We start from the raw sequence: 23,233 nt of genomic DNA on the forward strand, positions 1-23,233 counted from the left end.
GACATTTCTCGCTGGATGAGCCGTAATTTTCTTAAGCTTAACAGCGACAAGACGGAGGTGCTCGTCTTTGGTAACAAGCCTGACCTTTGGAGTCCGAGACACTGGCCGTCAACCATGGGCGATTTACCCACTCCATCGGAACGAGCTAGAAATCTAGGGGTTCTCATCGATAGGGATCTGTCGATGAAAGACCAGGTCAATAAAGTTTCAGCCACCTGCTTTACTATCCTAAGATGGCTGAGAAAAATCTTTTGGATTCTGCCATTCGACACCCAAAGATCTGTTGTGACGGCCCTGGTGACCTCCAGATTGGACTACAGTAATGTGCTCTATCTGGGGGTTACCAGAGCGATCCTGCGTCGTCTCCAATTGGTTCAGAATGCTGCTGCTCGGCTCCTGTGTGGATGCCGGAAATATGATCCAATTACGGAACGCATTAAGCAACTTCATTGGCTTAATATTGACAACCGGGTAAAATTTAAGGCACTATGCTTCATGCATAAGATTAAAATTGAAGCCGCTCCCAATTATCTTCAAGCACTCGTCAAGCCTTATTTACCCGTACGCTCACTTCGCTCTTCTTCCCAACATCTGTTCTGCGTACCTAGGTTCAGGCTTTCTAGAGTGGGCGGCCGTTCCTTTGCTGTACTGGGACCCAAACTATGGAACTCTCTTCCCCTGGACCTACGAATGGAGCAGTGCCATCTCCGTTTCCGAAAAGCCTTAAAGACCTGGCTTTTTGCCCAATAATCTTTTTCTTCAGGACCAATTATGCTGTTTGTTGTCAATTAGCGCCGGGAAACCCTTACGGGTAGCTGTCGCGCTCTATAAGATTAATAAATAATAATAATAATAATAATAATAATGGACGGAATGTTGCACAATGGCAAAACATTCACCCCTAGTCACAGATCTGGGTTTAATCCATCGTTATTTTGCTCGCCAAGCCACCCCAGTTCAGACACGGCCATATGCAAATCAGTCTTGACCCTGTGCCTCATGGAAACAGTCCAGCCCGAACTGCCAAGCCACGTCTTCCCAGCAACTGCACCCCATCGCCCCCCTTCCCAGTCGAATCATTGTTATTAAAGTTTCTTTATCAACTTAGAACGTGTCAATAAACTGTAAGGGAGCCCCACTCCCCTCCCCATGAATGAAAAATATCAATTAAACCTTTGTTACTGTTCCGGGACTGAACCCTTAACTCGTCTATGCTCGGCCCTGGTTCTGCCTGTACATGTCCAATTTGCCCGCTTCTGGCGTTTGTGATGTTTAAGAACTTTTATACGCACTTTTAAGCTCTTGCTGGCTGGGTCATGTGTGAACGCTCTTCTCCTGCAACCCTTCACCCCAAGTTCCAACTTGGCCCATGAGATAATCTTCTTTTTCTTTCTGTTGTACCGGATGTTTGGGGGTTCCGGCCTGTCTGTTATTGGCAGTGGCACGTTGTATGTAGTGTCCTTGTGCACGTAAAATTTGTGCTAACTGTGTCTACTGCCCCCGCACAGGGATGGCTTGGTTCTGATATTTACCACGTTACCAGCAGCTTTAAACTCATTGGGCAGGCCCAGCAGAAAATCGCATTTTTAGCTGCTCCAGGGTTCCTTGTGGATTCAAGTGCCTCCATCTCTGAAACTCGCGCTAGTGACTCTGAGTAACTATGATAATTTATCAGCTGGCAACTGAGATCATCTGCGCTGGGACCTCTCCCATCCGCTCTGGTACAGTCTGGTCTCACAGTGCCCTTCCATTTCTGGTGCTTTACAGCAGTATTAAGATGATCTTACAGATTTTTGTTGCTCAATTATGTGTGATTTCTGACATTAATATGTTTCCCTCGTCTTCATTGCTTGATTTTGCTCGCAAGAAAGTGTCACTCATTGTCGTTGAATGTCACTCATATTTACACCGAAATTATGACAATGTCACACATAAGCATTCTGAAACCTTGGCAGCTATGATTTTAGCATCCGTGATACAGGTACAATACAATACATCCATGGCAAAGCATTTTCAGGAGGGACATGTTAATGTTTGTCCACACGATGGCAGTGTTGATTTAAGGACAAACACAAAGTAAGCCATAAGTCAAATTGACGAAATACAGGAGAGGAAAGCCAGCTTCCACGAACTCGTGCGCCAGTCAAATCAATAATAGATGCCTCCGTGTTAAAACACAGCTAGGTTTCAAATGATTAACTTACCTTGCCTGCCAACCCAAAATTAATCATCGATGGTGGATAACATAATGTTTGTTTTATCTCTCCATGCTCTGACCGTGCTCTTGGGCGCACATCAGCTACCAACCACCATGTTTTCTGTATTTCTTTCAGAGGACTCCTCTGGCTGACATGCACTCGGGGGTGTTTACATTTCTTCAGTTATGGCTTTACATCGTATTTCGGCTGTTATACTTACCAGAGAGGTGTCAGAGCCTGGTAGTATAGCCATTTGCTCTGCACAGATCCTCCTAAGGATACATTATTTCCCATATATTAAAAAGGTGCATTTCGGAGTCACAGGTCAAGCATTAAGCTGCCGAACCATAAATTATGCTGACTTCCAAACTAAAATAATTTGTCATCCATCAGTATTAGAATCACAAGCATTGTGCCTGCTAGCCATGGGTGAACGATTTGTAAACTCTACCCTTACTAGAATTTTGGGGGGATATTCTGGGTGCTCAGAAGGAGGCCATTCTCTCACGTTATGGCGCTCTTAAATAGTTACACAAACAATCTAATTAAAAAACGAATATCGTAGGGGTGGTTGGCACAGGCGCCATCGCTTACTGAAAGACTACAGTGAATTTATGTAACCAACAGTACCGATATAGGAATAATTAGTACATTTTATATGCAGAGCAATTTACCTCGAGGCAGGAGAGAACTATAACAGGTAACCTTTGAGCGAAACTTGCAGCCTGAAATGAATAAGCCTCTTCCGATGTTCTGAGTACGTTTATTTAGTCACTGGTTCAGGATACCAACACCGCACCCGCAGTAGCCTCCAGCCCCAGCAACCGCCAGTCCTCGAACCCCGCACCTGAACCATTCCACCCTACATTCCACCAACACACAACATTCTAACCCCATCCCAACACATCCTCCCCTGTAACTAATGAAAGAAAGAAGTAAACAAAGACCATAAAGAAAACAATTAGGAACAACATAAAGACGATCACACTTGGAATGAATATCAGCCAACCATATAATCATAGTGCCACACAGGCTTGGCCCCCACACAACTGGCTCCGATCACAGGCGGATCACTTGATCCGATGCCCCCCAAAGTTTTCTTGAAATGGGATCACACTAGATCAACTTTAGTCACGGGAATAATCGAAATCCTATCTCTATTCCACACCTTGCCATCATTGGTGTAAACAGAACTCTGAGAAACCTTAACCACCAATTTAGGAGCGGAGAATTTTGAAACATCCTTTGGAACATGGCCCAGTTTCTTGATTCTGACCCACGTTCCAGCACATAAATTACTGGGAGCACACTCAGAATTCACCCCACATACTTGCTCTGTACCTTCTTTATAATGTCCACCACACCCCTCAACCTAGCATCATCAGCAACATTGAGGTTCATCCATTTACGCTTCAATTTAGAACCCGGAACTCTACCTCTACGAAGAACAAAAGGGGAAACACCAGTAGAACAATTAGGTGTAGTTCTATATACCCACAGCATATCATCCCCATCAGATTGCTAATCTAAGTTGTTGACACAGGCTAATTGCAAATGATCCTTCAACGTATGATTAAAGCGTTCAACCAAACCGTTGCTCCTAGGATGATACAAGGACGCTTTGTGTGCTTGATCCCCTGCAATGCTAGAAATGCTTCCATTTTGCTGGACACCAATTGTGTACCATTGTCTGTCACAATTTCTGCTCGAAAGCCTGCATGAAAACCTTGAGTCCAAATTGTATAATGGCATCAGAAGTATTGCTGTTTACAAAACCCACTTCAGGCCATTCAGACACGTAGTCGATGAGAACGATTGCAAATTTGGACCGGTCACCTAAAACATTAATGGGACACATGATATCCAAAGCCACCCTAGATTATGGAGGAAGAGGAGAATGTATCTGGTTAATAGGGGAAGGATGAGTCACTTGCGATTTATCACTCACCACACCGAGCCCACAATCGTGCACAAGGCCCTCCACTGCTTTGTCCACGCTAGGCCACCAGAAGTCTTCAAGTACTTCACGTTTTATTGCCCTTATGCCAGAGTGACTCTCAGGGGCCGATTCCAAAATCTTTCTCCTCAAACTCATCGGAACATCTAACAATCCGAGTCTCCTCAAAAGTCCATCTTCACACGTCAACTCAAATGCAACTTGCCCATAAGGCTTGACAGACTCATCCAAAGAATTCAAATTGGGCCATCCTTGCACAGCCCAACTCATGACCCTGCACAACACGGGATCCTAACCCGCCTGTCCTCCACTCACTCTCATCCAACATACCTTGCAGTACATTACTGACGGGATTGTCTAAACACACCACATCATCGTCACCATCCATGGTCCCTCACACACACTCATCCAAATCATACAATGGCATACGGGATAGAAAATTCGCTATGATATTTATTTTGCCCAGAACATACTTAATATCGGATTGGTGTCACTACAACGCATGCTTTTACATCGCATGCCTTTACAACGCGGTTTTTACCACGCAGTCCATTACAACGCATAATGCTTTTAGGCGCTGGATAGTGAATTATTTAATTTACTATTCCAACTCCAGTCCCCGTGGATAGCAGGGAAGGTGTTGGATAGTAAATTAAATATATTCCCTATCCTAGAGCGCCCCCCAGCGCAATGCGTTGTAATGGTTTGCGTTGTAATGGTTGCGATGTAATGGTAGTGCGTTGTAAAAAATGCGTTGTAAGTGATGTTCCCCTTAATATCATACTTGAATTCATGCAGCCAATATTACCACTTAGCGCTCCTAGGAGTGGCTTTGTCACCCCTTTTTGTGTTGAAAAATTCAACCAATGGTTTGTTGTCAGTTCTTAATAGAAAAGGAACACCGCATACACACATGTGGAAATGCGGAGTTCCTCCACCACAAAGCTAAGGCTTCCTTCTCAGTGGTGGAATACGCATGCTCCTCTGAGAGCCTGGGAGGCAAAGCAACTACTTCTTCCTTGCCATCACCCCTCCTTTGCATGAGTACAGCACCAAGCCAGATATTGCTTGCATCAGTAACTATGATGCTCCTGACCCTGGTGGCAAACAATTTCAAAGGACGTGCTGACACGATGTCTGATCATACCTTGTCAAAAGCTCTTTGACACCCATCGTCCCACACATAAATCACCCCTTTTTCCAACAAATTCCTCATTGGATTAGTTTACTCAGCAAAATGGGGTACACACTTAGAATAATATTCAACTAAGCCTAAAAAGATCTTAGCTGATCTTTGTTACTAGGAATGGGTGATTTTTACACAGCTTTTATCAGCTTCATCTTGGCACTAATGCTATCCTTAGATATATAGTGGCCTAAATAGTCATCACCTGGTTGTTCGAACTTGCGCTTGTATCCATGCAAAGTTACACCCTTATCTTGCAATATATACCTAGAACTTTATTCAAACGCTCATCATGTAGTTGGAAATTGTGACCAAAATTAAACTGTCGTCCTGAAAATAAAGGACGCCCTCACAACCTTTGAAAATCTGCTCCATGAGCCTTTGAAAAAACAAAGGCAGCAGAGGCCAACCAAATGGCATGCGCTTGAACCTAAAAGCACCTTCAGGAGTAACAAAAGAAGTTAAATGCCCGATTCCTCACAAAAAACAATCTGATGATACGCAGCAGACATGTCCAACGTGGTGAACACAGATGCCCCCTCCAAGGTACTTAGCATCTCACCAATGTTAGGCAGAGCTCCCTATCCTCCCAATGCTGCGATTAAGGTCAACACAAAAAACACAAAGATTTGTCCCCTTTATGTGCTAAAACGATGGGAGCAAGCCATTCAGAGCTTTCAATAGACTCAATTACGTCGAGACGACACAATTCATCAAGTTCTTCATGCAGGTAATCTTTTAACGATAAAGGCACCTTGCGTACTTTGTGTTTGAGAGGAATTGATCCCGATTTTACATTATTTTATGCTTGAACCCTGACAATTTCCCAAGCTCCTTGGTGAACACTTTGGTAAATGTAGCAGTCCACTCACAAGAAACAGACACATTCAAACACGTCAGAATCAAATCCGAACTAGACCTCACACAAGTAGGGTGATTAGGATCCAGAATTATATCTAATTCACCTTGGTCATGCCCTCCCATTAAACTTGAACCCTCCTTGGCCACAAAAACTATCCCTTGTGCAGTCTTACCCTCAATTTCAAGAAGACCATCAAATTGGCCTTCCACCTCAATCTTCTTACCACCACAGGCACACATTTTCACTTTGGATGGTAGAAGCTCTTGAGGTTTGAACATCGCAAAAACTTAAGGTCAGATTAATGTGAAAGGTGACCCCAAATCAGCCATAAGACACACATTAACTCCATCTATCCATACATTACAAAATGGGGGTTTCCTGGAAAAAGATTTAACTCACCAACCATCAAATCATCCTCACCCCCCAATCCCTTACCCGAAAAACATGCGCTGTCATCAGACACTATAGTTATAATCTCATCATAATCGCTTTTGACAGCTGATTCATCAATCTGAGCTACCACTGTTTTGCAAGTGTTTCTACACATTCTTGCGAAATGCCCTTTACAATTGTATTTGAAACACATTACAGATAAACCTGGACAATTTTTGGCAGAAGCCACATGATTGTGGCTCCCACACCTGAAACAAACAATAGAGTCGCTCCGATACTTCTCGTCTTCCATCTTCTTTTCTTCTCTCTCTCCATGACTGTTCTTTTTCACATCCTTTAGTTCTTTTCTTGACACTGCATTAACTCCTTTCGCCAAACCAGAATCCTCTTGATCGGCTAATTGTTTGAAGTACGCATCTGAATTTTCTACAGCCCTGGCGTTGGTGATAGCAGTATCTAAATATGGGTCATCTGGGGACAACAATCTTTCTTGGATCCTTTTGTTATGAGTTTTCTCAATCAAATGATCACAAAGTAGCTCATCCTTGAAATCTCTGTAATTGCAGGTAAATGGCCAGCTGACGCAAAGCTGACACCAAGCTATCAATCGACTCCCCTTGGCGTTGTACTCTTTGTAAAAATGTATGTCGTTCTAACATCACATTCCTAGATGGGGAAATTCTTTTGTCCAGAGTTTTTATAACTGAGGCATAATCATCCACCACATCAACAGCGGCAAGCTCTCCGAGGCTGTTTCTCTTTTTTGTACTTTAACTTCAAGAAGCAGTAGTGTCTTTAAGATAGACCTGCATTCCGGACCTAAATTATGTATCAAAAAGCTTTTTTTTTTGTTGGTAAAAGTGTCACCATCGATAGAATCTAGATATGCCTCAAAAGCTACCTTCCACTGTGTCCAACACAAAGAAGGAGTGCCAGGCGTTGACAAAAACGGTGGAGGTGCACAAATATTTTCCATTTTTTAAAACAGTTCACAGTAACCACGTAGGGCTAAAGAAATAATCACAGAGCAACCATGAAAAGTATTGAAAAACGTTCAAATATGGCCACTATGTACACATTTCCACTAGACTGTGTGCCACTAGCTCATTGCTAGGCCTGACCTTAAGATGGCCGCCCCACAGATCAGGAAAAACTGCAAATCAGCTGATGGTGGCCACGCTGGTGTCACTGGGACATTGAAAGGCAAAGCACACTGAACACGCTCATAGGGCCACACAATCTTGTGCACTCACAGTTTCAGAGGCTGCGCTGCTGGAGCGCACAAGTCCCCGAAGAAATGTGGTTGCTTACAGGTCTGATGGGACTCATTTGCCTGTGGATGCATTTAAAAGCACTCAGATGGCGGTTCAATGCCGCCGTTTCAGGGAGCGGACCATGTAATTCTCCGTCAAGAAATGATGCGCACTTCGATGACACTGAGGATGTGGAAAGCTAGTGAGGAGAAAAGTTCCCGCTCGTCCTCACTGCAATGAAGAAGACTCTTTCGATGTTCTGTGAGTATGTTTAGTCACAGGTTCAGAAAACCAACACCTGCACAGCCCCAACAACCGCCAGTTCTCGAACCCTGTACCAGAACCATTCCACCCTGCATTCCACCAACCCACAACAACATTCCAACCCCATCCCAAGTCAACCCCAGTTTTGTTTTATTTTAAAAAAGTCATTTACCAGTATGAGAGAACATAGCGGCCCGTAGAAGCGCACAACTAGAGCAATAATACACAAAAAGAAATTAGACATTTTCCATAAAGTCAGAAAAAAGTTATATGAGGGGAAAACAGAGAGATTTGGAAAATAAATGTAATATGTCAAAAAGAGAATATATTTTTCAGAAAACCAGGTAGCGATGGTGTGACAGAATACAAAATAGAGAAGGAGTGAAAAGAAGAGTGAGTGAGAGAGAGCGAAAGTAAGAGAGGTAGAGAGATGGGGTGATGAGAAAGAATAAAGGGGAAGAAATGAACAAGAGTGAGCTTTTGCCAACAGCACAGGCTAGGCTTGCCCAACGGTTTGCAAACCTGCAAGGATGTGAGAAAGAGAGAGATCTGCCTCTGCGAATGTGTGTGAGAGACCAACTGATAAAAACATTGGCAGTAAGGAAAGTTAGGGTTCTATACGAAGACATACTTTCGTAGAGGGTGGCTAAACTATCTTAAGAAAAAGATAAAAGACATTTGTCAGCTGAATTGTCCACGCTTGAGCTTGAAGAAACACATATCCTCAGAACTCCAGAGACTGTCACCTACACAACATTATATCTGAATCCACTAAGCCTTCCAGCAGCAGCAAAAACCAGGCAATGGGTGTATCATTGAGGGCATCATAACAAGTTAGCCAGAATACAGTAAGGTATTACCACGTGTAGTAAACACCATCACCTTGAGGTTCGGTATTTTTAGTGTGTGGTAAATAGATGCTATTCTGAGTTTTCAACGTTCAAAATAGGCATAACATGCAGAATCAGAATGTATCCCTGAACTTGTAGTCTTAGAGTGATCACACCTGCAAATGCTTGTGCTGAGAATACTGGAAATGTGCGGAACCATTAAAAGTTTCTGTGGTATGATCAACATATTAGGTACCTGCACATCACCAGTCCGTCAAAGACTACTACAATACACATTAATGGTACCAGGACTTTGTCAGACACTATGTTGCAACAGGCTCACAGCCAACCAACCAAATGTTCATTATAGCCCCAAAGCAAAATGTACAGCACTGGTCTTGCTTGAGTGTGCTAAAGCACATGACAGGCTGGAGGTTTGGCGATAACACTATGTATGTTCAGTCCACTCAATCTGTGAAAGCAGGAGATGTCCTAAAGAGCTCCAAGAAAGAGCAACCAAACGCTCAGATAATATTATCATAGAGTGTGGAAGAATAGTACCCATTGATAACTACAACAACTGTACTTTGCTCACCACCCAGCCACATTAATGGTAACTTTGATGGTGATAAACAAGATAGATTTGTTTAGTTAGTCTTTGTAACAGTGGTAAGCTATAAACAGGGTGTTAGAGCACTTCACATGGAAATGCAGTTCCACAAAAGAATGCCGTTTAAAGGAACAGCAGGTTCTAGTAGATTACATAGGGATTACAATAGACACATATAAAGACAAATGTCAAAGAAACAGTCACAGTACATGCCATGAGTCAGACAAGTGCACAGAATGGGATTTGAGATGAGAAGTAATGTGCCTGTATGAAGTGCCAATCAGTCAAATTGCACAGAACTTATGCCAACAATTTCCCAAAGGTGAAGATAAGCAAATCCTCTGGGAGTCCACGAAAGAACAACACATAGAAGAGGAAGCAGTAAGAGTGAATCCGTGGTTCTTTTTTTTATTGTATTCACTACTTGAAACATAGCAGACAAATGGTTCACTCAGGCGTGCAATATGCCTTGGACCTTTTTCATAGCAAGTACATATAGTATTGTAATTTATTTCAAGTTCATTGTACTGTAATATATAACTACATTGGTTCCCTGTAGAGATGTCCAGGAAAAATTGTCTCTGGGATCTAAGGGGCCTAACTTACGTGATATTGTTAGCCACAGACAGATTCCAATACATATCAGTACCGCTGGCTTGCTGTAATTTGCATTACCTACATTGTTATATCTTATTGCCTTGAAAAAGCTTAATGGAATGTTGTAATCCCGAGCGAAACAAATATTGGCAATGGATCAAACAGAGGATCCACTGACTTGCTTTCAATTGATTTTATTTTAAAAATCAAACAAACCACAGCATCTAAACATGAATTCAATTTGAGACATTGACTCGGAGGTTACTGGGCAAGCTCACCTTGTTTTGACTCAACTAAGGGGGCAGTTAGGGTGTAGAAGATATGTTTCAGGTTTGTTTGTTTCAGAGCTTTGTAGGGAAGGAGCAAGTTTGCAGTGCGCAGGAAGAGCGCTCTAGACTCTGGAAGCTTTACACTTAAAGGAGGTTAAGTAGTACCAAATGTTGATTATTTCACCACAATCTATACTACTATAATAAAGGAGAAACTTGCAGGCTTTGAGGCGGGTAAACGCGGGAACCACTGCGCCAATCTACACACCCGATACACCGTACAAATCGTCAGGGTGTGTAGATGGTTATAGGCTATGTAAACTTAAAAAAAGAACCTTATTTAAAAAATTAATTAAATTAAAAAAGTAGTCCCCCCAAAGTAGCGTCGGCAGACGGGGGGATGCTCCCTCCGGTCCTCGCTGTTGTGCTGACTCTGCCACGATTGACCTGTAAGCAGACATTTGACAGGGTAACGTCACTCTTCGAAAACAAGCATGCTTTAATTAAAAAAAAAACTCCGCTCAGTGCGGCCGCTGCCTCCAGTCACCCGGAAGTGGATCTGTTCGTGAGTTAGAGGGCAGCAGTGTACAAAGGGGAGCAGTGTACCGAGGGGAGCAGTGTACAGAGGGGAGCAGTGTACAGAGGGGAGCAGTGGAGGAGAGGTGAGTCCAAGGAGGGGGCAGGGAAGGTGAGTCCAGGGGTGTAAAGAGGAGGTAGGTCCAGGGTTTATTTATTTATGCGTTTTTATATAGCGCAGACTTTACCCGAAGGTGTCAGTGCGCTTCACAATAGGACCAGTAATGACACAAGAGGAAACAATTACAATTGAAAAATTACAAAAGCAAACGTTAAGTTACGTGGGGCAGCAGGCTGGAACGACAGGAACAGGAGCAGGGGTCTGAGGACATATGCCGACTACCGCAGGAACCACAAGGGAGGGATCCCGCCCCAGAAGACGAGGAAAACCTGCATTAGAGGAGAAAAGATCTGTGGAAATCCCTGCACCATCGGCAGAGAGCAGAAACTGGGCCTACACCATCAGAACGTGAAGCTCCTGGAGCAGTTCATCTCTCCTTACACTGGCGAGATCCTCAACCCCATGCGCACCGGTGTGTGTATGAAGCAGCAGAAGAAGCTGACGGATGTCATCGGCAAGGCTCGAGATTTTGGGTTGTTGGGCTCTCGTGTACCCTTGGCTGACTTTCAGGAGGAGGACTACACTAGCTCACATAGTGCCGTGACAAAGACTCCCCCCCGCACCAGCCCTGCAGACAGGGGCAGCATGGTACCCCTGGTACGAATGGCAACAGCCACCGGAGCAAGAAGTGGCCCTCAACCGGAATATCTACTGGCGCTACCTCAAGAAGGAGGAGGTACCTGCTACCCAGACCACAGAGGGCCCGAGTGGACAATCTATTGAGAGCTACAGTGAGGCTAGGGGAGAAGCACGGGCGCTGTGGGATGAGTGACGCGATTGGAGGTTTCCAGGAGGAACAGCACTGGGGCGACATGCAAGATCGACGTCCGAGTGGCACTTGGGGTGGGGGCAGCAAGAGCGGGGAACTCTTTCTGGACCTGCTCATTATTCCTGCTGAGCAGGATGAAAGGACTGTGTGTGAATCAACACTTATGTAATAAAGTTTACTTCTTGACCAAAAGAAGAAAAAAAACGAAGTCAGTCTGGAGGGAGGAGGATAGGCGGGGGTCGGAGCAGGCGGGGGACGGGGACTAACAACACCAGGCGAGGGTCGGGGCAGGAGGGGGACGGGGCTGGCGGAGCCACTGGGCAATGTAGGGGGAAGCCTGAAAGCACCCGGACAAGGGCGGGACGGGCTGCTAGTTAAAACAATAAAGCAAGTCATTTCTGACTTCACCAATGAAACACAATTCAATCACACAAACACAGATCAGGATATGGAAGAGAAAGTGGGTAGGAAATAATATCAGTAAAAGCAGTAGCCAAAGCAACTACACGCAGGTGTCTCCACAACCTTTTCTGTAATACGAGCTACTTATGATCAATAAAAATCATTCCATCAGGGCGAGGCTAATTAGCTTAGCAACTTTTTTTTTGGTCAAAACTTTTTATTGATTTTTTCCAGATACAAAAACATACAATGAGAATATAAGCGTCATTGATGGATACCAACAGGGTGAGGGCCATTACAGAAAAAAAAAATCATCCCATGCTACTAATTGTATTACTGCTGTAATAGCGACAACAGGCAAGATTACATTAGTAGCTACACCATTCAAGATTACTAGTTATGATCAACTCAGTGTATCAGGCAGGGTAATATCAAAACAGGCTTTGAAAGTTTGGAATGCATTTACATAGGTAATACATAATAGCTATAACTTGAATGCCACTGGCACCAAGGTAATACTATTTGTAAGCTTAAAATTTGTTTTGGGCATTCAACTGTTATTCCCTGAACAACACCTTATGAGTTACGAAAACACACACATTTTCGTCTTGAATACAAAATTTGAGTATACATATAAATATTCAGGCAAGCAAAAGTTTCTAATTTAGTCGTCTGGGCTTGAAACAGGAGAGCTACTTAAAGCTAGCTGGAGAGCTATCAGTAGCTCGCCGCCTACTTGTTGGAGAAGGCTGAACTACAGTATCCGAGGACATCCAGGACCCAGTGCACCATAAACACAGCGCTCATGTACATTCATATCAGAGACAGAAGACAAAACCAGTTATGACACCGAGGGATCCTACGTCATCACTACTAGCAGCAATATCACCATCCACGTATAAACTTTCTACCACAACAAATAACTAAGGTGGGTGTTTTTTTGGACTGTTGTTTAAAAGTAACCACTAATGATTAATTCATGAACGATTTTAAGGGGTATGAAATACGAACTTCTTTTGATAAAGAAAAACATACTCTGTCATCTGATACCCATGCCGGTGTCTGTGCCTGTGTTGACAGTGGTGGTGGTAGCTACCGAGAGCATGTTAGGGTGTAGGTACCTGAAGGGTGTAGGGTCACGGCTGTGTAAAGGAGAAAGGCCATGCTCGGCGCCTCTTGTGGCATTTTCCCCCAGTTTTTGCTCACCTTGTCTATGACTAAAAGCAAGTATTTAAAATGTTGGAGACCCGGGATAGCGGGTGAGTAGAGGCCAAAGCATCCTAATCAATATTTCACAAGACTAAGATGATACTCATAGTTGAGCTTAGAGTTGAGACCAAAGGTGAATTGATGACTCTGTGCCCCGGCTTTTCTTACACTCTTACCGACTTTGTAGAGTTTATAGTTTTAATCTGAGTTTAAGATTGTGCAAAGCTTTCTTTTTTATATTTATTTTAATATACCAACACTGTGGCTTTTTAGACCTTTTGGTACATCATCAGATTATTATCCTGGCAGTTTGCCACTTTTCCATTTTGATAATTGGAGTTTTAGGCACGTTTGGTGCTCTATCTAATTTGGCAAAAGTGGCACGCATAAGCAATTGTATGGCAATGGCAATATATGGGATCTTGAGATTTTTGCTAGTTGCTGGAGAAGCAGGTGGTGTATTGGAAAAGCTAACAAGACTTTACAAAGCCCTCCTGATGTACAAACCTGGCATCAGGCATGTACAAATGCTCAAGGAGAGCAGTAAAACTAGCGCATCCAGACTTGGTAATGGAAATAGATTCAGACTTTACATCGGACTCGGATTCTTTTTTTAATTTTTTTAATTTTTTTTTAAAGTTTTATTTTGCCAACGTGAATACAAGTACAGAGAATATCACATCAAATAAAGCCATCCCCCAAGAAAGTAGGAAACTACATGTAAGTGAAAATAAAGGCCCAATGAGAGAAAAAAGGAAGAAGAAGACGGAACATAATTGTCTAGCAGCAGTCCAGAGTCCTATGATTGTAATGGGATAAAACAGGGGAAGAAACTGAGTCAACAAATGGGAGGAGTCAAAATTCATCAGTGAAAAAAGAAATCATCATTAGGAGGAAGAAAAGCAAACAAAACAGACAAAATGTCTGAACACAAGAAAGAATCGTTTTACTTAATGGCCCCGGATGTAATTCATGGTGAATTCTTATAAATCAGAAACCTCACGAAAAAAGGTAAAAACTACATATCAATAAGTAGATCGTGGTGAAACAAATAAATAGGGAGAGCACGCCATTTAATTATGTCACAACTCTTTTACAGATTAAAAGAATATAAGCCTTGATGAGAGCCCTGTAAAGGAATACCAGGACTCGAAACGCGTCCGCATACCCTTTAAGACGTTGAGGAATGGTAATTAACTTTGCATAATCAAGAAAAATAACTTTTTCTTCAGATGAATAATAATGATGTTTACTCAGGTTAAAAAATGATAGGACACCAAAAAGTGGACATCAGATGAGTTTTTGGAACTAGGGCATCCAAATCAAATTTTGTTGTCATTGTCTATTTTGTTAAATTAGAGTTGCATTTTTTTGTGACATTGATTATTGTTTTTTGAATTATTGTTTTTTGTAAAGCAGAATAATTCTGTTTGGGATTAACACTGTCTTGCTAAGTATGAATAATTGTTGATTTGAAATGTCTTTTATGAAGTGTAATGATAAAGTGGCAATGTCTCGATTTCTGATAATGAATGAATATTGAAAATTTGAAATACAAAATAAAAAGGTATAAATAAAAATACAGGATTGATATAAGAAAGAGGTATTAATCCTTCAAGCTATAAAAGTTGTGTATGCTTGCAAAATCCAAGGTATAGGCCTACCCCTAGTTATTTTGATTTAAGAAACTTAGGGCAACACAAATTCTAGAAACTGTGTTTCCAATTACAACATAATTAGGTAAGGGAGTTCTGTTCCTCTGTGGTCGAATGATCAAGGTGAATAAGGAAACCTGAGTTACTGATGACAACCTTCCAGTGTATTCAGTTCATGATGATAAATCTACAAATGTTACTGCACGTGCAAGAATGTCATTAAGCTTTGTAATCTTAGTTCCACGCTAATGTTTTCCATCATACAAGGCTGTTTGTGAATGCATCACTGCATATCCCACCAAATCTTCCTCCAGTAGATGGGAAATGACAATAAAGGCTAATCACTGGCGTCATAGAAACGAGAGACTAGGCAAGATTTTCCTTGCTTCTCGAAGTTATAAGGAGCAAGATTTCTATGGATATAAGAGGGAGCAGAAGATGATATACAACTATCTTGGTTGATAAGAAGAGAAAGTGGTAACACTACAGGTGGTCTGACTTACTCAAGGCAGTCATGACAAGGTATACAAGGCAATCTTGGCAGATAGTGGGAAAATGTGGTAAAACTCATAATGCAAAACCTGAAACATCACTCCAGGAGATCACTGGCTCTCACATTTCCCAGCTTTGTATTATGAAGCTGAATTCTAGGCTGAGGAGGGGCCCACTTATAAGAACTTTGCCTGCCAACAATTTCCATTTCAAACTATTTACTTTACATGAGGTTCTATTAGAAATCAGCAAAAGGGGACAGGGCCCAGACCCAGCTAAAATCCTGGCTGAGCTGCGCTTTAAACCTGAGCTATTATCATTGGGATAAGGGCTGCACTCCCAACACTGAGAGATGTCCTCTAGGTTCCAAAAATGTCCTTGAATCAAGGTTTCACAAAAGGATTATGACTCCACTCCAAGAGTTGTAGTCTGAATGTTTTATTCACATGTGTTCATAGCTTGTTATGTTCACAAGCGTTTGCTTTTTTAACGCGCTCCCTACCCGTTTTCACCCCTGCATTTTACTTTGAACACAGTCCCTACTAGGTCGCGCCCTCACGCAACCTTTTTCTGTATATTTATTTCCGGGTCATTGACCTTTGTCGAACCTAGCTACAGCCTTTACCATCACAGACGTGCACTTTCGCGGTAAGCGTTTCCCTTAGCCACTGAATTTGTAAGACACTTAGGTGTTTGATTAATGTCAAGCTTAGGAGTTTCACATGCTAAATTCTCGCTTTTATTTGTATATAATTCACAGCACTCCGTCTACTTTAGTTAAGCAGCTGAAATGCACAAGTTATTTTCCTACCAGCACGAGTCAGCAACATAACGCACATGTTTTTTCACCTTGCACTTTAGACTTTATTATTTTAACTATAATCTTTTTCTTTCACGTTATATCACCCTTCATTGTGACAAACCAGTTTTTTAATCACTCACACTGCATGAACTCGCTGTTGTATAATTATTTAGCATCTATTAGGCAGCCTATGAACAATTTTTTACATGATGTAAAATATAAGCATTTCTTCGTTTTTAGAAATATATCCCCAGATGAAGGCACAATGGAAATGCCGAAATGCATTGGGATGGTATGAGTGCAAAATGTTAATGGAACAGGAACAGCAGCAAACGCTTGTGAACATAACAAGCTATGAACACATGTGAATAAAACATTCAGACTACAACTCTTGGAGTAGAGTCATAATCCTTTTGTGAAACCTTGATTCAAGGACATTTTTGGATCCTAGAGGACATCTCTCAGTGTTGGGAGTGCAGCCCTTATTTCAGTACATTACGCCTCCAGACAGAAGGCGATACTCTGGAGATCCATACAACCTTAAAAACTTATTAAAAAACGCTGTGCGCCCGGCAAATAACCCTTCTTTGTATCAAAATTAGTCTGCTCTACTGCTGGACAGCACGCACAGAACATGGAGGAAATATTTAATCTTACCGATGCAAGAGCAGAAACTTTTGCGTATTCTAATGAGGAAGTCAACAGAATATACGCACTCATCAGTGAAGAAACTACTGAATTAACCACAAACCGCAGTAAGGAGCAAAACATCAAACAATTATTATACCTGTCAAAGAAAATAATCAACCAACGCCTGCACGCGAGCACCATGGTTAAGTACCATAAGGCACAGAGAATACCGAGAGGCTTAAGAATACCATTAAAACCATCTCTATGCAAAAACGTCCAAAGATTCAAGGATAGATGGTACGCCATTCTTAATAAGTGCAGCCTCGACCTAATATTGTTGATTATCGAAGAATTATCAACCATTTTGGAAGAACTTGCCACTGAAATCTCCCACGTGAAGACAGAATTGGAAAACAGTTACACAACTGAAGAACTCAACAAGATCATGGAAGACATAAACACCCAACTAACCAAACATACTGCTGAAGTCACAGAACGCAAGATCCGCAAACTAAAAAGGGACACCATAGATTATAAAATGGGCGAGGTATATACATGGGCTGATATATATGCTAAACGGCGACAAAACAAACCCTACACAGCAAATACTGAAACCTCATCCTCCGAAGACGACATCACAAACCCACAAGGAAGACGAAATCGACCTCCACCGCAGAAAACAACACCTAACCCCCCAGATAATGCTATTTCTTCGGAAGCACCATCAACATCAGCCGAGCCTTTTTTAGAGGTAGGCCAGGATCAACGCGAAGACCCAGGAGGTCCAAAAGAACAAGAAAAAACAAGAGAACCTCCACAAACCAGGACAGCAACAATCAAAAAGACCAAAGGGAAATAACTGACAACTTGGTAATCAACATCTCGGACTATCATTTCAGTGAAATCCAAATGAAAATTCTACAAAGAGGAACTTCGTTTATACCTACGGCCCGAACCAACAAACTAGAGCTAGAAATCTCATTTTACAAGCTCATGAGGAAACTTCGGTTAAAACACTTTTTCCAAAACATTGTACAAACGCCCACAGACCCCCAAGAAGATCAACTCAGGGGATTACGTCCCAAAAGCAACTTTCTTGCACCAGTCTCACATAAGAGTCTCGACACCTACGAGACCCTAGTTCGAAACGACTTATCCAAATTGAACTGTAACCGACAACCTAAACACAAAAACTTCACTGTCAAGGACATCAGCACTATCAAATCCATTGCTAACAACAAGCAAGTGACATGTGTCAAAGCTGACAAGGGTGGCGCCATAGTAATTCTCAACACCTCTTACTATGATCAACAAGCGATGGTTCACCTCTCGGATTCTAAAACTTATCTGAAACTAACCAATAACCCCACCGTCCAATTCAAAGAAAAACTTGATACAATACTCAACAAAGCTGTTGAGAATAGTACAATTTCTGAGAAAACCAACAAGTATCTTACTACCAAGCATCCTAAAAGTCCAAAATTCTTCTTGGTTCCCAAGATACATAAAAATCCACAAACGCCTCCTTGCAGGCCTATTGTATCGACATGTGGCAGCATCCACGATCCTGTGGGAAAATTTCTTGACAGATATTTTCAACCGATCGTTACTTCTCTTCCAACGTACATCCGTGACACCACGGATTTTATCAATAAACTAAACCAAGTACAAATTGAGGATCACGGTCAAATATTTTTGTGCACAGTTGATGTATCGTCCCTATATACATCCATCCCACATTCAATGGGAATTGAAGCCATTGAGTACTGTTTACTGAGAAGTGATCTGGACAATCATTTAAAACTTTTTCTCATGGAACTCCTACAATTCACATTGTTTTTCAGCTATTTTACATGGAAGGATGACTGGTACCAGCAACTAACAGGAACATCTATGGGCAATTCTACAGCACCGGCCTATGCAAATATTTTTATGCATAGATTCGAAGAAGACCACATACTCAACAAAACTGAATGGATGGATCACCTAAAAATATTTGTGAGATTCATAGATGACATCTTTTTGATTTGGCAAGGCCCTAAAAACATCCTGCAAGAACAACTGGCACTATTAAACACCATAGACCAACGCATTCAATTCACACATGAACTCCACAAGGAATCTATAACTTTTCTTGATGTCAAAATCACCAACACTCCCACAGGATTCACCACCAGTCTATTTCGGAAAAAAACAGACAGGAACAACACATTACACTATTCTAGTTTTCACCCACAACCATTAAAAGACCACTTACCATACAGTCAGATCATCAGAGCCAAAAGAATCACCTCGGAAAACCAGCAATTCCATCAAGAGATGCAAACCACTCTACAGAGATTCAAAGCACGAGGGTACCCACACCATGTCCTCGAGCAGGCCATCCAACGATCGGAAACCAAAACCAGGAGTCAACTACTGTCCTACACAGCGACAACTGATACAGAAGCAATCACCATAGTTTCCAAATATTCCACAGCAAGTCACCAATTCAAACAAATAATCAGAAAACATTGGGAAATCCTAAGGATAGAGCCTGACTTCAACAAAATCTTTGACATTCAACCTACCTTTGCTTTCACAAGAGCAAGAAACCTAGGAGAACTGTTAAAAACTCCCTCAACCAACACGGAATACAAAGGAACAATCCCATGCAGAAACTGCAACCACTGCAATAATGTTATCCAAGGGATTACAGTTAACCACCCCATGAAGGGCAATAAAATCAAAGTAAGAGCTACAGCAACCTGCGACACCAGCAACGCGGTGTATATGTTGAAATGCCCATGCGGCAAGATTTATGTCGGACAAACCCAGAGAAAACTCAAGATAAGACTGACCGAGCACAAATCTAATATAAGAAATAAGCACCTAAAATCCACTGTAGCTCAACATTTCTTGGAAGCTGGTCATGGCATCAGCCAGCTAAGATATTGCGTGTTGGAAACTGTGAAACAACAAGAGGGTAAAGACAATCATCAGGAATTATTAAAAAGAGAAAATTATTGGATTTTCACCTTAAGCAGCATGAAACCATTCGGCCTAAATGACCGAGTGGAATATTTATGTTATCTTTGAAGAGCTGGGGCCCCAGCCAATGACTCCTTACCTGCGCAGAGTGGTTTTTTCATTTCACCATTCAAAGCTTGTAATTCATGTTTAATCATATTAGTTTGTTTACATTGCCTGATATTATTATACTACATGTTAGTTTTAGTATCATTATTCATTGTGATCTCTAGTGAACCACTGGTTTTCATTCACCACGCTTTTTTCACCACCCTTAAACATCCCACTTTTTTAACGCGCTCCCTACCCGTTTTCACCCCTGCATTTTACTTTGAACACAGTCCCTACTAGGTCGCGCCCTCACGCAACCTTTTTCTGTATATTTATTTCCGGGTCATTGACCTTTGTCGAACCTAGCTACAGCCTTTACCATCACAGACGTGCACTTTCGCGGTAAGCGTTTCCCTTAGCCACTGAATTTGTAAGACACTTAGGTGTTTGATTAATGTCAAGCTTAGGAGGAGCTCTGTTCATTCTTAAAGTCCGGATAGACGCGGAGTGAACAGTAAAAAATTGAAAATTGCATACACACATGGCATGTCGACTCGCTTGAAATGTTGGGAAAGAGTGAAATACGTTTTGAAAAATTAAGGATTACTTGGATAAAGTTTGATTATGGCAAAAACACAAACGAAAACCCGCGGAATTCGCATATTTAGCAGTGCGGTTGTGGGGGGCGCGATGAAGCCCCATGACAGCGATGTATATACTTTACAGTGTCGACAGGGCATGGCACTTTGAACTCAACCAGCACGCACATTATGGATGAAAGCAGATAAAATTTGAGGAATGAGGAACACATGGGGTGCAACCTGCCACCCTTACAGTGCAGTACGTTACATATGCCCTACAACAGGTGTGCACCCAAAGATGAAGACTGAGAAGAATGATGTAAAAGGAGTAAATGACACGAGTCGGCATGCCAGGAATATCAATGTGGTTCATAAATGACAGTGACAGAGACACTCGAGGAGTTAACTTGGGAATGATCACGCAAATGACGTTTAACATATTTACAATCGGGATGTGTTTATACAGTGCAACCTATTATTGCTTCATATGTTCTCTAAGAAAAATTTGCGTGCCATAATGGTTTTTAAATTTGAATTGAACAGCATCATGGGGAATGTAGTTGACACGGAGGAATCTTACATGCTATATCGAGAGGGTGAGAGGTTGGGAGATTTGAACCAAAGAAACCCCATTGGATAGATATAGTCACAGGTTAAACCAGTGAGGAATTATGGGAAGGAGACTAACGGGTTGGAAGACAGAGGAAGGAATGACGTCTTCAGACAGCAGATGGCAGGTACGGGCCAGATCGAGTGTTTGTTAAGGAAATGGTAGAGAGAACGTAAAATCTAGGCGGAGGGGAGGGCACAGGGAGAGCAATGGGGAGAGGTGATGTCGCTATATAAATAGTGACTTCGTGAATGGGGGTGAAAGCAAACATGAGGGAACCGCGCACGACAGGGGTGAAAGTGATTGTGTAATAATGAACACATGGGAAGAGAACACGATCAAAATATAGTCCGGATTTAGGAGCAAAGGGAGATTAGTGGATAATTCAATGGTTTCTTAATATGATAAGGGGTCGGGTTCAAGTTTTTCAAGAAGACTGGCAAGTTATAAATTAAATTAAGCAGAAAGTAATGCATGAGATAGACTGTCCACCACTTTCAGAACACAAGGATTCAATGTGTAGAGGAAACCAAAGTGATAAAAATGTTTTGGAAATCGCACAAATGTATATTTTATACTTGTATTTATATTCGAAAATGTTAATCTAAAGTGATGTCCACATTTAGTGATTGTGGTTATTTATTGTGTATTCACAGTGACCCCCGAGGAAGGGCGTTGAGCCCGAAATGCATTGGGTATATTTTAAAGATTAAACGCTGCCTGACATGAATTAATGCCTCAGCTCTGTTCATTCTTAAAGTCCGGATAGACGCGGAGTGAACAGTAAAAAATTGAAAATTGCATACACACATGGCATGTCGACTCGCTTGAAATGTTGGGAAAGAGTGAAATACGTTTTGAAAAATTAAGGATTACTTGGATAAAGTTTGATTATGGCAAAAACACAAACGAAAACCCGCGGAATTCGCATATTTAGCAGTGCGGTTGTGGGGGGCGCGATGAAGCCCCATGACAGCGATGTATATACTTTACAGTGTCGACAGGGCATGGCACTTTGAACTCAACCAGCACGCACATTATGGATGAAAGCAGATAAAATTTGAGGAATGAGGAACACATGGGGTGCAACCTGCCACCCTTACAGTGCAGTACGTTACATATGCCCTACAACAGGTGTGCACCCAAAGATGAAGACTGAGAAGAATGATGTAAAAGGAGTAAATGACACGAGTCGGCATGCCAGGAATATCAATGTGGTTCATAAATGACAGTGACAGAGACACTCGAGGAGTTAACTTCGGAATGAACACGCAAATGACGTTTAACATATTTACAATCGGGATGTGTTTATACAGTGCGACCTATTATTGCTTCATATGTTCTCTAAGAAAAATTTGCGTGCCATAATGGTTTTTAAATTTGAATTGAACAGCATCATGGGGAATGTAGTTGACACGGAGGAATCTTACATGCTATATCGAGAGGGTGAGAGGTTGGGAGATTTGAACCAAAGAAACCCCATTGGATAGATATAGTCACAGGTTAAACCAGTGAGGAATTATGGGAAGGAGACTAACGGGTTGGAAGACAGAGGAAGGAATGACGTCTTCAGACAGCAGATGGCAGGTACGGGCCAGATCGAGTGTTTGTTAAGGAAATGGTAGAGAGAACGTAAAATCTAGGCGGAGGGGAGGGCACAGGGAGAGCAATGGGGAGAGGTGATGTCGCTATATAAATAGTGACTTCGTGAATGGGGGTGAAAGCAAACATGAGGGAACCGCGCACGACAGGGGTGAAAGTGATTGTGTAATAATGAACACATGGGAAGAGAACACGATCAAAATATAGTCCGGATTTAGGAGCAAAGGGAGATTAGTGGATAATTCAATGGTTTCTTAATATGATAAGGGGTCGGGTTCAAGTTTTTCAAGAAGACTGGCAAGTTA

General features: G+C 42.0%; 1 protein-coding gene and 1 pseudogene across 1 annotated transcript in view; one reads left to right on the plus strand and one right to left on the minus strand.

The window, feature by feature from the left end:
- ADAMTS9 (ADAM metallopeptidase with thrombospondin type 1 motif 9) overlaps window positions 1-23,233 on the minus strand; it is a 914,249-nt gene that overhangs the window by 98,102 nt on the left and 792,914 nt on the right. The window lies entirely within an intron of this gene.
- LOC147692870 (small ribosomal subunit protein mS40-like) lies at window positions 1,661-11,888 on the plus strand (annotated as a pseudogene).

This window comes from Lissotriton vulgaris, chromosome 9, assembly GCF_964263255.1.
Source record: "Lissotriton vulgaris chromosome 9, aLisVul1.2, whole genome shotgun sequence".
Classification (NCBI taxonomy): domain Eukaryota; kingdom Metazoa; phylum Chordata; class Amphibia; order Caudata; family Salamandridae; genus Lissotriton; species Lissotriton vulgaris.